Source organism: Arachis stenosperma, chromosome 2, assembly GCF_014773155.1.
Source record: "Arachis stenosperma cultivar V10309 chromosome 2, arast.V10309.gnm1.PFL2, whole genome shotgun sequence".
NCBI classification, from domain to species: domain Eukaryota; kingdom Viridiplantae; phylum Streptophyta; class Magnoliopsida; order Fabales; family Fabaceae; genus Arachis; species Arachis stenosperma.
Genome location: NC_080378.1, coordinates 18,418,970 through 18,434,144, shown reverse-complemented (window position 1 = coordinate 18,434,144; position 15,175 = coordinate 18,418,970).

Below are 15,175 nucleotides of genomic sequence, written 5' to 3'. Positions count from 1 at the left end.
ACCAAAGAAGACGCATCCGGCATCATATCAGGACACGACGATCCCATGGTCATCACCGTTATACTGGCAAATGCAAATTTCCACCGCACATTGATAGACCAAGGGAGGTCCGCCGACATCTTATTCAAAACTGCCTTTGACAAGCTCGGTTTGGAAGAAAAAGAACTTAGAGCATATCTGAACAGCCTGCTCGGACTAGGAGACACCCCAGTTCAACCGCTGGGATACATCTCGCTGCACACAACTTTCGGAAAAGGAAACTAGTCAAGAACACTTAAGATAGATTACATCGTGGTCGACGTAAGTTTAGGATACAATGCTTTAATAGGTCGGACAACATTAAATCAGCTCGGTGCAATAGTCTCGACTCCACATCTATGCATGAAATTCCCAACCGTAGAAGGGATAGCTATAATAAAAGCAGATCAGAAGATGGCACGCCGCTGTTACCACGAAAGTCTAAACCTTAGAGGAAGAGGAGAAAAATTTCACACAATCGAACTCACTGGAGTTCAGAGGCGGGAAGAACTCCGCCCATAACCCGAAGGCGAAATAGAGAAAGTTCAGATCGGGGATACCCCGGACCAAACGACCAGTATCGGTACAATCCTACAAAGAGACATAAAAGAATCGCTCATACAGTTCTTACGAGATAACGTCGACCTCTTTGCGTGGAAGGCCGCAGACATGCCGGGCATAGACCCTAAGTTAATGTGCCACAAACTAGCAGTCTACCCAGGATCTCGGCCAGTGCAACAAAGGCACAGAAAGCTCGGACCAGAATGCTCTCAAGCTGTGGAAGAGCAGGTACAAGCTCTACTGGAGGCAGGATTCATAAGAGAAGTCGAATACCCACTATGGTTAGCTAACGTCGTCTTGGTGGAAAAATCAAACGGAAAGTGGCGAATGTGCACTGACTACACTGATCTCAACAAAGCCTGCCCAAAGAATCCTTATCCGCTCCCAAGTATCGACGCACTGGTCGATGCTTCCTCCGGGTATAAATACCTCTCGTTTATGGACGCATATTTAAGATACAATCAAATCCCGATGTATCCACCCGACCAAGAAAAAACTTTTTTCTTAACCCCAAAAGCAAACTATTGCTACATCGTCATGCCTTTCGGTCTTAAAAATGCGGGAGCTATTTATCATAGATTAATGAATAAGGTCTTTTCGGATCACATTGGAAAAATCATGGAAGTCTGATAAACCCCGTTTTTAGGGTCTATCTTATGTTGAATTTAGATTATTATGATAACATTTTCTCACATTTAACCAATGAATTAGCATGGTTTTGTTATCTCTCCCGTATTTGTGCTTGAATGTAAAAACATGCTTTTTAAGCCTTTACTTTGGTAATTTTAATTCATCCTTGATTCCATAAGATGCCTTGATGTGTTTGCTAGTAATCTCAGGTTAAAATAGGCTAGGCATGGATCAAAGGAGCAAGGAAGGAAGCATACAAGTGGAGAGAAGCACAAAAAGCCAAAGAACTGATCTCATCCAAGGACGCACACGCGCACAAGGCGCTCGCGCGCACATTGCGATATCGATCAGGGGTGCGTACGCGTACCGTGCGCGTCCGCGCCGAAGGCCGCACGTGATTTTTAAATAAAACTCGTGCCCAGCGATTTCTGGGAAGCTATGGGGCCCAGTTGCAACACATTTTGGCACCAAAGAACTTTAAAGGACCAAGGATTGAAGGGGAAGGCATGTTATGTTTTCATTAGGACATTAGTTTAGTTTAGAACTAGTTTTCTAGAGAGAGAAGCTCTCACTTCTCTCTAGAATTAGGATTAGGTTTAGGTTAATCTCTCCTCTTAGATCTAGGTTTAATTCATGCTTTAATTCACTTTTCCTTTATCAATTCTTATTCTTCTCTTCTTCCTCTTTCTAGTTTTATGCTTTAATCATTGTAATTCTTCACTTTGTTGTGGATGTATTGTTGTTCTTTTGTTTTCATTCAATAAAGCAATTTGAGGTAATTCATAATAATTGTGATTTCCTTGATTGTTGTTGTTAATTCTTTGCATTCAATTGTAGTTAGAATTCATTCTGGTTGTGATTTACTATACTTTCCTTTTGTGCCTTCCAAGTGTTTGATGAAATGCTTGGACGGATGTTAGAGTAGAATTTTATGTTCTTTGCTTGAGAAGGTAACTTAGGATTTCTTGAGTTACTAGTGTCTAAGTGATTGATAGTTGATAGCCTTTGACTCTAGCCTTCATTAATGCAAATAGTGAAAGCTAGGACTTATGGACTTGGATTGATATAACTCACTTGACTCTCCTTTGCTATTTGATTAAAGGATAACTAAGTGGGGTTATTAATCCTTGCAACTACCATACTTGTGGCTAGTGATGATGATGAAGATCCTTGACAACCAAACCTTGCCAAGACCATTTTGTTAATAAAATTTCCTTACCATTTACTATTCATATTTCTCATCTAAAACCCCAAAATAAACAAGTCCGTAACCAATAACAAGAACACTACCCTGCAAGTCCTTTGAGAGACGACCCGAGGTTTAAATACTTCGGTTTATAGATTTTAGGGGTTTGTACTTGTGACAAACAAAATTTTTGTATGAAAGGATTATTGTTGGTCTAGAGACTATACTTTACAACGAGATTTCATTAGTGAAATTCTAAACCGTCAAAAATCCAATCATCAAAATGGCGCCGTTGCCGGGAATTTGCAATGGTGTTATGTTATTGGTTATTGTACATATGTGAATATTGTAAATAGCTTGTATTTTGCTTGTTTACCAGATTTTGTTAGTTTTATCTTGTCTTTCCATAATGAATTCTCATCTTGGCTATGAGTTTGGTCCTAATTGTGTTGTAGGAAATGTGCACTTCAATGATAACATGTACCAAGGATGGAACACTCCAAGAGGGGAGGAGCCTCAAGGAATTGATCACTCCTATTGGCAACATCCTCCAGACACTCATAGGTATAATCACCATCCTAATGCATGTCAACTTAATGGCTATGGTAACTCCTTTTGTGATAATCAACCACCACCATATGCCTATGAATCTTATCCTCAACATGATGCTCAACCATACTCACAAGCCCCTTTCTACCAAGCATCTTTATGTGACCCTTACACATCATATAACCAACCAACCGTACCATATTCTTATGATCATTATGAGCAAGAACCTTTAGAACTACCACAACCCTATCATGATTATTATGAAGAACCACCTCAATGCACACTATCTCCACAATTTTACCAAGAGGAACCACCTTCTTACCATGAACCTCTCTCCAAAATAATGAACCTTCCTACTCACCCCAAGCCCCAATAGACGATCCTCTCACATTGTTACTTCAAGGACAAGAAGTCATGAAGCGGGATACATTTGAGTTTGTGACCAATTTGACCAAGATGGTGCACGCTTTAGCCCACCAATGTTTGAATACTCAAGTTGTCTCCGTAGCTCCATGTGAAAAGCCAAGGGAAAAGCAAAGCATGGAGAAAATATCACGAAATCCAGTGAAAAAGGAAAAAGTGGTAATGGAACAATTGGAGAAGCATACGGTTATTGAAACAAAGGAGGAAGTGGTTCAAGATACAAGAAATACGGAACCGCCATGTGAATCTCAACAACCCCCAGAGCATATCAAGATTGACGAATACGGGGAGGTTAATCAAGAAATAGATTCAATCATGGAGGAATTTCTATCTACAATTGAATTTCTTCCTAGTGGATATGGAGTGGGAATAATAGAAGAGTGTGCACAACCCCCAATGCCCTTGGTGAACAATGAAGAAGAGAATGAATTGAAAGAGAGCTACCAAGGAGAAAGAGTTGGCATGGTGTATATTGAAATTGAAGAATATGAATAGGTTGACCAAGAAATGGATTTATTCATCAATGAATTCCTATCCAAAATTGAATCACGTCCCATTGGGCAAGAAACCGAAGCTCTTGAAGACGACACCAAGCCAAGTAATAAAAGGAAGAAGGTTGAAATTGAAGAAATTTGTCAAGAGGTGGAAATACACAAAGAAGAGCACAAGGAAGTAGACCTTGCATTGTCTAAGTGTGGGGAGGTCTCCCCTCTCAAGTCACCATCCAACACAACATTCAAGTGGGTAAAGTTCTTATCCCTAAGCTTCACTTTCTCGCTTGAATATGGTTTGATTGAAACAGATGGACAACTTAGAGCTCTTTGTGGAATTAAAAGTAAGAAGAGTTGTGTAGTGGTTGGATTTGGTATAAAGCTCACTAAGATCAAAGCTTTAAGGTATAGGGATTATGATGGGACAAGAACCACTATGTATGGGTCTAGAAGGAGGAATTGGTGGACTAAGGAGAATTCCATGTATCGACCGCCCTTATGTCAACCACTTGTACGAAAAAATCATGAAACTCAACTCCCGGATGGGTGTGAAGATAAGATATGGGATCCCGGTTCGCTATGTGAAGACCAACTATGGGAACGTATATCTTGGGTAGAACTTCACCCAAGCTTAGTGAAGATGGTTGGAAATTCTATCAATCAATTGAGAAGCAAAGAGCCTTGGAGATTCAAGGATGAGTACAAGCACAAGCCACCATGACAATAAGCTCCTTAAAATGTGCAACTTAAGGACTTAAACTAAAAGTGCTAGGTGGGAGACACCCCACCATGGTAAACTCTTTCCAATCTCTTTTAGTTTTATTTGATAAATGGTTTGAGTTGCAATTGCATGTAGATCTTCATTTCATATAGATTTGTTTGTATAAATTGATTGTTAGCATAGTCACATGTATGTTGTGCTTAGTAGTAGATGAATAAAATCAAATTGCATTTTTTTTGTGAATTGTACTATATTTGATTGAATAAAAAGTTGTAGGCATTATAGGAAGCTTTTGGGAATTCCTTTTCCTGCCTTTTCAAAAAAAAGAAGAAGAAGGGGGGAAAGACCCGCGCGCACGCGTCCATGAGCAAATGCACCACCTTATATTTTCCAGAAAGTTAGGCCTCCCTTAGGTGCGTATTAGGCTCTCAGCCCAACTCGTCCCACACGGACGTGCACAACGTGCGTGCGCGCCCATACACCCTTAGGGGAAAGCACGCGGACGCGCACTTGCCGCGTACGCGTCCCTAGGCTGATAGCAACAGCCCATATATATCCTCCTGAGAGTTATGCTGGCGTTGGGCCAACACTAAGCCCAGGGCCCAAACTCCATTGCGCGGACGCGCACTGCGTGCTTTCGCGCCCATGAGTCTATAAGAGTATGCGCGCGCTCGCGCAGTTGCCGCGTGCGCGCCGATCCAGTGACGTAACTTCCAGACCAAAATACAGAAAGTTGTGCCAACTCTGGGCCAACATTAAGCCTCCAGCCCAACCCCTAGCACGCGTGCGCGCACTGTGCGTGCACGCACCCTTACCAATTCTCACTGAGCACACGTAAGCACGCAAGGCGCGCACGCATTGGTTCCCAAATTCATCAATTCATGCGGACGCGCCCTATGCGCACCCGCGTCGATTTGAAAACAGGATAACCCTAGGGCGCGACGAACACTCGCGCAGACGCACCAACCACTCTCTTCTCCAACGCCTCTCCTACCCTCTCTTCTTCCCTGCCACACTCCGACCACCACGCCAGTGGCGACCACCGTCGCTCCCCCTACCCCCTCTCCCTCTCATCCTCATTCTCTCGTTCACAAGCATACCCCCTCTCTCTCTTACCCATCTTCTCCCTCTCTCACGGCCACAACTGGCGCACCTCCGCCGCTGCAGCTCTGCCGCCACCATCTGAGGTGGCAACTCTTTCTCTGCCTCTGCCTCACCCCTTGCCTATCCAGTCTAATTTCTGCTCTACCCCCATTCCAGGTTACCAGCCTCTGCTCCAAAATCTGCTCTATTTTCGTAGTTTATTTCTGCTGTTAGTGTTAGTTCTTGATAGTTGATTAGAATTTGATTTTTGCATGCTAGGATAGATAGAAATAACTGCGGTTAGGTAGCTAGGATGTGGTTAGAGGATTCTAGGCCTGATAATTGCTCCGTTTGTGCTCATTCTCTGCTTGATTACTTGTCTGTTGAATGCTGATTTTGAGTTGTTCTGTGTTCATACTAGTGTTGCCTTGCTGCTATATCACTGCTGCTATGTTTGATTGATACTGCCTAAGTCATGTGAATTCCCTGCTTGTTTGATATGTGACCTCAAGTAACTATTTGTGCTATGATTGCTATCCAAGAACGTCCAAATTACTGCCGGAATGCTGCCCGATTTTCTAAAAATCCCTGTATTTTTACTTAGATTGAACTTGATACTTTTCGAAATGAGTTTTAGAGAATCCATCAAGTTCAACTGCTAGATAACTTCGGGTTAGTTTATCCGTGCTTCATATGCTTCCCGTGAGTTGCTTTGAACCATTGCATGCTTTAACCTTTCCAATTAGTCAAATGCCTTTGATTTGTGCTATTTTTTACCATTTGACTTAACTTGGCAATCTCTTTAAAGCAAGGTCCATTCATTTACAATAATTGGTGACTTTTAATTGTGTAACCCATTTGACTCAATTTATTCTTTTTTCTCCTTGGGTTTATGTTACACAAAAAAATACATTTCACACTCATCACACCAATTATTGCATAACAAGTAATCGTAACATTGATGATATCCTTTCAATTGATTGCTCCTCTTGCAATTTTATATTTCATCATCAATGAAGGCTTTGCCCTCATCGATGTGAGCATCCTTGCTTTCTAAGTGATGAGCGGATAATTTATACGCTTTTTGGCATTGTTTTTAGGTAGTTTTTTGTAGGATCTAGCTACTTTTAGGGATGTTTTCATTAGTTTTTATGCTAAATTCACATTTCTGGACTTTATTATGAGTTTGTGTGTTTTTCTGTGATTTCAGATATTTTCTGGCTGAAATTGAGGGACCTGAGCAAAACTCTGATAAAAGGCTGACAAAGAACTGCTGATGTTGTTGGATTCTGACCTTCGTGCACTCGAAATGGATTTTATGGAGCTACAGAACTCCAAATGGCACGCTCTCAATAGCGTTGGAAAGTAGACATCCAGAGCTTTCCAGAAATATATGATAGTTCATATTTTATTTAATTTTAGACGACGCAAACTGGTGTTCAACGCCAGTTCCATGCTGCATTCTAGAGTCAAACGCTAGAAACACGTCACAAACCAGAGTTAAACGCCCAAAACACGTTACAACTTGGCGTTTAACTCGAAGAGAAGCCTCTGTACGTGTATAGCTCAAGCTCAGCCCAAGCATACACCAAGTGGGCCCCGGAAGTGGATTTCTGCATCAATTACTTATTTCTGTAAACCCTAGTAACTAGTTTAGTATAAATAGAACTTTTTACTATTGTATTCATAGTTTTTTGGCAATCTAGTCATTGATCATTCAGTCTTTTGATTACGTTTGGGGACTGGCCTCTCGGCCATGCCTGGACCACCATCACTTATGTATTTTCAACAGTGGAGTTTCTACACACCATAGATTAAAGGTGTGGAGCTCTGCTATACCTCGAGTTTTAATGTAATTACTACTATCTTTTATTCAATTCGGCTTCTTCTTATTCTAAGATATCCACTGCCCTTCAACATGATGAATGTAATGATCCGTGACACTCATAATCATTCTCACCTATTAACGCGTGACTGACAACCACTTCCGTTCTACCCTAGACCGAGCGCATATCTCTTGGATTCCTTGATCAAAATCTTCGTGGTATAAACTAGAACCCTTTGGCGGCCACTCTTGAGAATCCGAAAAGTCTAAACATTGTCTGTAGTATTCCGAGTAGGATTCAAGGATTGAATGACTGTGACGAGCTTCAAACTCGCAATTGTTGGGCGTGGTGACAGACGCAAAAAAATCTGGATTCTATTCTAACATGATCGAGAACCGACAGATGATTAGTCGTGCTGTGACAGAGCATTTGGACCATTTTCACTGAGAGGATGGGAAGTATCCATTGACAACGGTGACGCCCTACATACAGCTTGCCATGGAAAAGAGTAAGAAGGATTGAAGGAAGGCAGTAGAAAAGCAGAGATTCAACAGGGACAAAGCATCTCCATACACTTATCTGAAATTCCCACCAATGATTTACATAAGTATCTTTATCTTTATTTTATGCTTTATTTATTATTAATTTTCAAAAACCTTTATAACCATTATAATCTGCCTGACTGAGATTTACAAGATGACCATAGCTTGCTTCATACCAACAATCTCCGTGGGATCGACCCTTACTCACGTAAAGTTTATTACTTGGACAACCCAGTGCACTTGTGGTGCACGAAATTGCAATCACACTTTTGCAACTCCGCACAACTAACCAGCAAGTGCACTGGGTCGTCCAAGTAATACCTTGCGTGAGCAAGGGTCGATCCCACGGAGATTGTCGGCTTGAAGCAAGCTATGGTTATCTTGTAAATCTTAGTCAGGATATCAGAAATTATCAGGATTGATTGTAAAAAGCAAAAGAACATGAAATGGTTACTTGTTTTGCAGTAATGGAGAATAGGTTGAGGTTTGGAGATGCTCCATCTTCTGAATTTCTGCTTTCCTACTGTCTTCTTCTTCAAGCACGCAAGGCTCCTTCCATGGCAAGCTGTATGTAGGGTTTCACCGTTGTCAATGCTACCTCCCATCCTCTCAGTGAAAATGTTCTTATGCTCTGTCACAGCACGGCTAATCATCTGTCGGTTCTCGATCAGGCCGGAATAGAATCCAGTGATTCTTTTGCGTCTGTCACTAACGCCCTGCCTTCAGGAGTTTGAAGCTCGTCACAGTCATTCAATCATTGAATCTTACTCAGAATACCATAGACAAGGTTTAGACCTTCCGGATTCTCTTGAATGCCGCCATCAGTTCTAGCTTATACCACGAAGATTCCGATTAAAGAATCCAAGAGATATCTACTTAATCTAAGGTAGAATGGAGGTGGTTGTCAGGCACACGTTCATAGTTGAGAATGATGATGAGTGCCACGGATCATCACATTCATCTGGGTTAAGAACAAGTAATATCTTGGAATAGAAGCAAGCATGATTGAATGAAAAAACAGTAGTAATTGCATTAATCCATCAAGACACAGCAGAGCTCCTCACCCCCAACCATGGGGTTTAGAGACTCATGCCGTGGAAAGTACACAAAGAAACGTGTAAAAATGTCATGAGGTACTGATACAATGTCAAAAGATCCTATTAATAGTAAACTAGTAACCTAGGGTATACAGAAATGAGTAAATGACGTAAAAATCCACTTCTGGGTCCACTTGGTGTGTGCTTGGGCTGAGCAATGAAGCATTTTCATGTAGAGACCTTTTCTGGAGTTAAACGCCAGCTTTTATGCCAGTTTGGGCGTTTAACTCCAAGTTTTATGCCAGTTCCAGCGTTAAACGCTGGAATTTCTGAGGCTGATTTGCCACGCCGGTTTGGGCCATCAAATCTTGGGCAAAGTATGGACTATCATATATTTCTGGAAAGCCCAGGATGTCTACTTTCCAATGCCGTTGAGAGCGCGCCAATTGGGCTTCTGTAGCTCCAGAAAATCCACTTCGAGTGCAGGGAAGTCAGAATCCAACAGCATCTGCAGTCCATTTCAGTCTCTGAATCAGATTTTTGCTCAGGACCCTCAATTTCAGCCAGAAAATACCTGAAATCACAGAAAAACACACAAACTCATAGTAAAGTCCAGAAAAGTGAATTTTAGCTAAAAACTAATAAAAATATACTAAAAACTAACTAAATCATACTAAAAACATACTAAAAACAATGCCAAAAAGCGTACAATTTATCCGCTCATCACAACACCAAACTTAAATTGTTGCTTGTCCCCAAGCAACTGAAAATCAAAATAGGATAAAAAGAAGAGAATATACTATAGACTCCAAAATATCAAGGAAACATAGCTCCAATTAGATGAGCGGGACTAGTAGCTTTTTGCCTCCGAACAGTTTTGGCATCTCACTCTATCCCTTGAAGTTCAGAATGATTGGCATCTATAAGAACTCAGAACTCAGATAGTGTTATTGATTCTCCTAGTTGAGTATAATGATTCTTGAACATAGCTAGTGTATGAGTCTTGGCTGTGGCCCAAAGCACTCTATCTTCCAGTATTACCACCGGATACATACATGCCACAGACACATAATTGGGCGAACCTTTTCAGATTGTGACCCAGCTTTGCTAGAGTCCCCAATTAGAGGTGTCCAGGGTTCTTAAGCACACTCTTTTTGCCTTGGATCACAACTTTATTTCTTTCTTTTTCTTTCTTTCTCTCTCTCTTTTTTTCGAAAATATATTTTTTTTTGTATCCACTGCTTTTTCTTGCTTCAAGAATCAATCTGATGAATTTTTTTTAGATCCTCAATAACAGTTCTCTTTTTCCTCATTCTTTCAAGAGCCAACAATTTTTTAACATTCTCAAAACAACAAATTCAAGAGACATATGCACTGTTCAAGCATTCATTCAGAAAACAAAAAGTATTGTCACCACATCAAACTAATTCAACCAGTTTCAAGGATAAATTTTGAAATCCTGTACTTCTTGTTCTTTTGTGATTAAAGCATTTTTCTTTTAAGAGAGGTGATGGATTCATAGGACATTCATAGCTTTAAGACATGAATTTTAAATTTTATTAATTATGAATTAAGAACAAGACTCAAAAATAGATATAAGATTAGACTAGAAAACAAAAGAATAAAAAAAACGCAAAAATAGGCTCCTAATGATAGAGGTTTTCACAGAGTTAGGACTCAACAACCTTGATTTTGAGAAGTGGATGCTCCCTCAGCTTGAGAGGAGAGCTTTTGGCATTTCATCTCTTGGAGTTCACGCCCCTGCTTCTCTTGTTCCTTCAGTAATTTACAGAGCATGCAGTTCTGATTCTGCTGTTCTTCCTTCAGTTGCTCCATAGTCTCTTGCAACTTGGTGATAGATGCTTCTAGGCTGGCCCAGTAGCCAACTTCAGGGAATTCAGGGAGGAACTCATGCGCCCTCCTTTTGATAGAGTTGTCTTGCATTTGTCCTTCCATTGACTTCTTGGTGATTGGATGTTCAATGGGTATGAATTCATCTACTCCCATCTTCACCCCAGCCTCTTTACAGAGCAAGGAGATCAAGCTTGGGTAAGCTAGTTTGGCTTCAGTGGAATTCTTATTTGCAATTGTGTAGATCTCACAAGCAATCACATGATGAACCTCCACTTCTCTTCCAAGCATAATGCAATGAATCATCACTGCTCTCTTGATGGTGACCTCAGAACGGTTGCTAGTGGGAAATATAGAACGCCCAATAAAGTCTAGACAACCTTTTACAATTGGTTTGAGGTCTCCCCTCTTGAGTTGGTTTGGGACACCCTTAGAATTGGTTATCCACTTAGTTCTAGGGAGGCATATGTCCTCTAGAACTTGATCCAACCCTTTATCTGCTCTCACCATCCTCCTATTAAAGGATTCAGGATCATCTTGCAGTTGAGGTAATTTGAAGATTTCTCTTATTTTGTCCAGATGGAAGTACATAACTTTCCCTCTGACCATGGTTTTGTAGGTATGGTAAGCAGTTCCAGTCATTCTCTGCTTATCTGTTAGCAAGCCATAACTTGGCTTCCGAACCCCCGAATGATTTCATTGTTTTATATGAAAATTGGGTTCATGAAGTTTACGCCATTTAAAGAATGGAATAAAAACGATTTAAAACAAAAAGGTTCTGTGTGTCGGAAGTTTAGGGTTCAAAATGGGGATTCTGTGGCTTTTCAGACTTAGTTAAAGATTTTCACAAAACATGCGCCCACGCGTACGCGTGACCTGGAATTTTTGCATATGCGAACCTCCCTTACGCGACCATACATTTTTGTTTCATATACATGCGTACGCGTAAGGAGAGTTGCCTATGCAAAATGGGCCAAAATGTACGCCCACGCGTATGCGTGATCCAGGTTGTCTGCGTACGCGAAACTTCTTGAATGTGACCAGACGATTCTACCTGGTTTGCACGCGTACGCGAGATGAGGTATGTGTACGCATCTTGGTCTAAACACGTATCCACGTATATGGGTGGCTCACGCGTACGCATGACCCCTGTTTCAGCGAAAATATGTTTTCATGTTTTAAAGCTCAAATTTCAACCTCTAAACCTCTATTTTCATCCTTTTAACCTTACGTCATAGTAATAGGTCTAGTGATGAGTTGAAGCTAGGAATAGGTGGTAACTTGGAGATGAAGAAAGTTTGTGAAGTGATGATTTCGGTATGAGAAGGAAGGGTGCATATGTATATATATATTTGAATTATGAACTAGCTAAAGAAAAGAATGAATGTTGCATCTGAGTACTCTTTCTCAAAAGTATGACCCCAGAAGATGGTGGAAGGTGAGGATCCCCTTCTTTGTTCCTCCTAGTATCGTAAAATCGTCCCCAGCGAGATGGTGGGAGGTTAGGATCCCCTCATTTATTCCTCATGGGCATATGAGAACGTATCTCCTGGGTAGACGCAAGGGTTGTAGTTTTGCCTCACTTGCTCCAGGTTGGTTAGTATAGAGGCTCCTCGGGTAGATGCAAGGGTTGTGATTTCGCCCCCACTTGCTCTAGGTTATGATGAGTTATGCATAAAAGTGCAATTATATAATGAGTAGGTAATGAATGATTTTGAAATATTTATGAATGAATGTGAAATGACTATCTGAGATATGAGTTTTCCTGGGTAAAGTACTGTGGCTTGCCACCACGTGTTCCAAGTTGAGACTCGATACTCTGTTGACCCTACGTCGTAAGGGTGACCGGACACGTATAAATTTCTGAGAATGGTAACCCCCATTGAGTAAAGTTCTATATATGAATGTATGAATTATGAATAAAAAGAGGAAAAATGTATGCATAGACTCATGGGATGCGTGACGAGGGACAGTCCAGGGTTTAACAACCGGACTTGTCAGGTTGGCTTGATAACTGACAGATGAGACTCATCAGGCATAGGATAGGCATGCATCATGTGCATATTGTTTGCTTGCTTGTTTGTGCATTAATTGGGAATGCCTAAGTGAACTTACTATGTTAATTGTTATATTCGCTAATTGCAGTACTTGTATACTAGCTATGTTTACCCTTGCTTACTTGTTTTTGTGTGCGGTACTACTAGTGTTGGAGGATCGGAGGAAAGGCGGGAAGTTATAGGGTTTAGTCAAGTTTTAAGGTTTTGTTTAGTTAGAATCCTTAGAAAACCACACTACTTTATGGTTTCTGTTTTAGTTCTTTAAGTCTTATAATTTGAGTGTCGGCGTTCTAAGATTGCCTCTGGCATTCGCAGGACCTTATATCTTATGTGTGTGATACATTTACCATGCTGAGAACTCCTGGTTCTAATTCCATCAATGTTGTGTTTTTCAGATGCAGGTCGAGAGGCACTTTGCTAGGCGTCTGGAGTCTTCCGCAGCGAAGTGGGCTTTTTGGGATTATACTTTTGTTCTGTTTTGTTATATATATGTATAGATTCTCCCTATATATATATCTTTCACTTTTGCACCTTGTAGAGGTTTATGGAGAACTAGGGTTGCTTTTATGTATTTTGGGTTATATATATATATATATATATATATATATATTCTCTGGCCAACCTTAGCTTCGCAGGCTAAGTTCGAAGCTTGATATTTTGTATCTTGATCCTCTACTCATATATATAAGAACCGTAGTTTCGTCTTATGCAAGTTACGTTATTTATCAGAGTTGTGCTTTTAAATTTTGTGATTTGTTTTACCTATTCTTCAAGACTCCTAGTATAATACCTTCCTTTGGCTATTATACGTATTTATATTTTATTTATAGAGGTCGTAGCGCCTTGCCACCTCTATTTTACATTTGAGGTGTAAAGCTCTGTGTGGTAGGGTGTTACAAGAAGTGTCGCCGAAATCACTGTTCCTTCGCAGTGGTGTGCTCTAACGTCATGGGAAGAGGAGGCGCCGATATCACAATTCTGTGAGATGATTCATGGCGCCACGATTAAGAAGCAATGCACACAAGAAAACACGTGCGGGGCCAGCGGCAGGGATGAAGTGTTTTGATGAAGGGGGTTGAATGCTACTTTCAATTACAGGGGCTAGGATTTTTTTTAATATAATAAGGTTATTAAGATGGCTAAAAAATTTAGATATGGAAGTAGTATGAGTGATATACCTTAACATGATAATTTTTTGTGTTTTTTAAAACTGCAGGATGTACACAAATCGAACCGTCCGATTTGTGTTTAAAAAATTAAAAAAATTTGGGGTACACAAATCGGACGGCCCAATTTCTGTCTCCTAACAAATCGGATGGTCCGATTTCTACTTCTCTAATTAAACGGTTCCACATTTGAGAATAATACTCCAACAGTCCACATTTCAAAAAAATACCATTACCATTCCAATATCAAAAACAAAAAAGTATATTAAGGTTACCTGAATCATTTTAGTTTTTATCTTAAACCAAATAAGATATTGAGACATAACTCAATCCTGTATACTCTACACTAAACACAATACTTAAATTAAATTCAGTCTCATTCTCTGTTCCAGAACACAGCCTAACAGCACTAATATTTGTGCTTCTCTGCATCATTCATGTTAGTTTTTGAGTTCACTTGAGTGTAGTTGTGTTCGGATGAAGTCAAAGGTAATGTGACAGGATCTCATTTTTAAACTCCAATCCTGTTTAAATAATTTTCTTAAACCTATACAACCATGTGTCAATACTAAAATAATTTATCTAAGTCTACAATTGTATGGGGGGACAATACCACATCGGATATAAAGACTAGCATGGTTTCATGTTACTGCTTGTAGTGCTACTTGGCTTTCTGCCTTTCTGGTTTCCTAAACCTTTCGGTTGTAGGTAACTAACTGACCTAAAATGCATTGCTCAATTGCTGTACAATAATCATTTATTATATGTTAAGCTTATTTTGGTTCGGGTTCATAGGGGATAAATTAATTTCAAGAGGAAAAGTTCTTTTTCCATTTTGTAATCATGTTTTTGTTTGGCTTCAGAGGTATAAATTAAATCAAGTATTCTACCTTGAGAACAATTTGAGCCTTTAATTAGATTGTTCAAACGAGGAATTTTTTTGTATAAAATCTCCAATCAAATTTCCTATTTGCTAAAAGGGTTGAATTCACTACAAGAAAAGAGAGCTTTTATATTAAGAAAAAAATTTATAT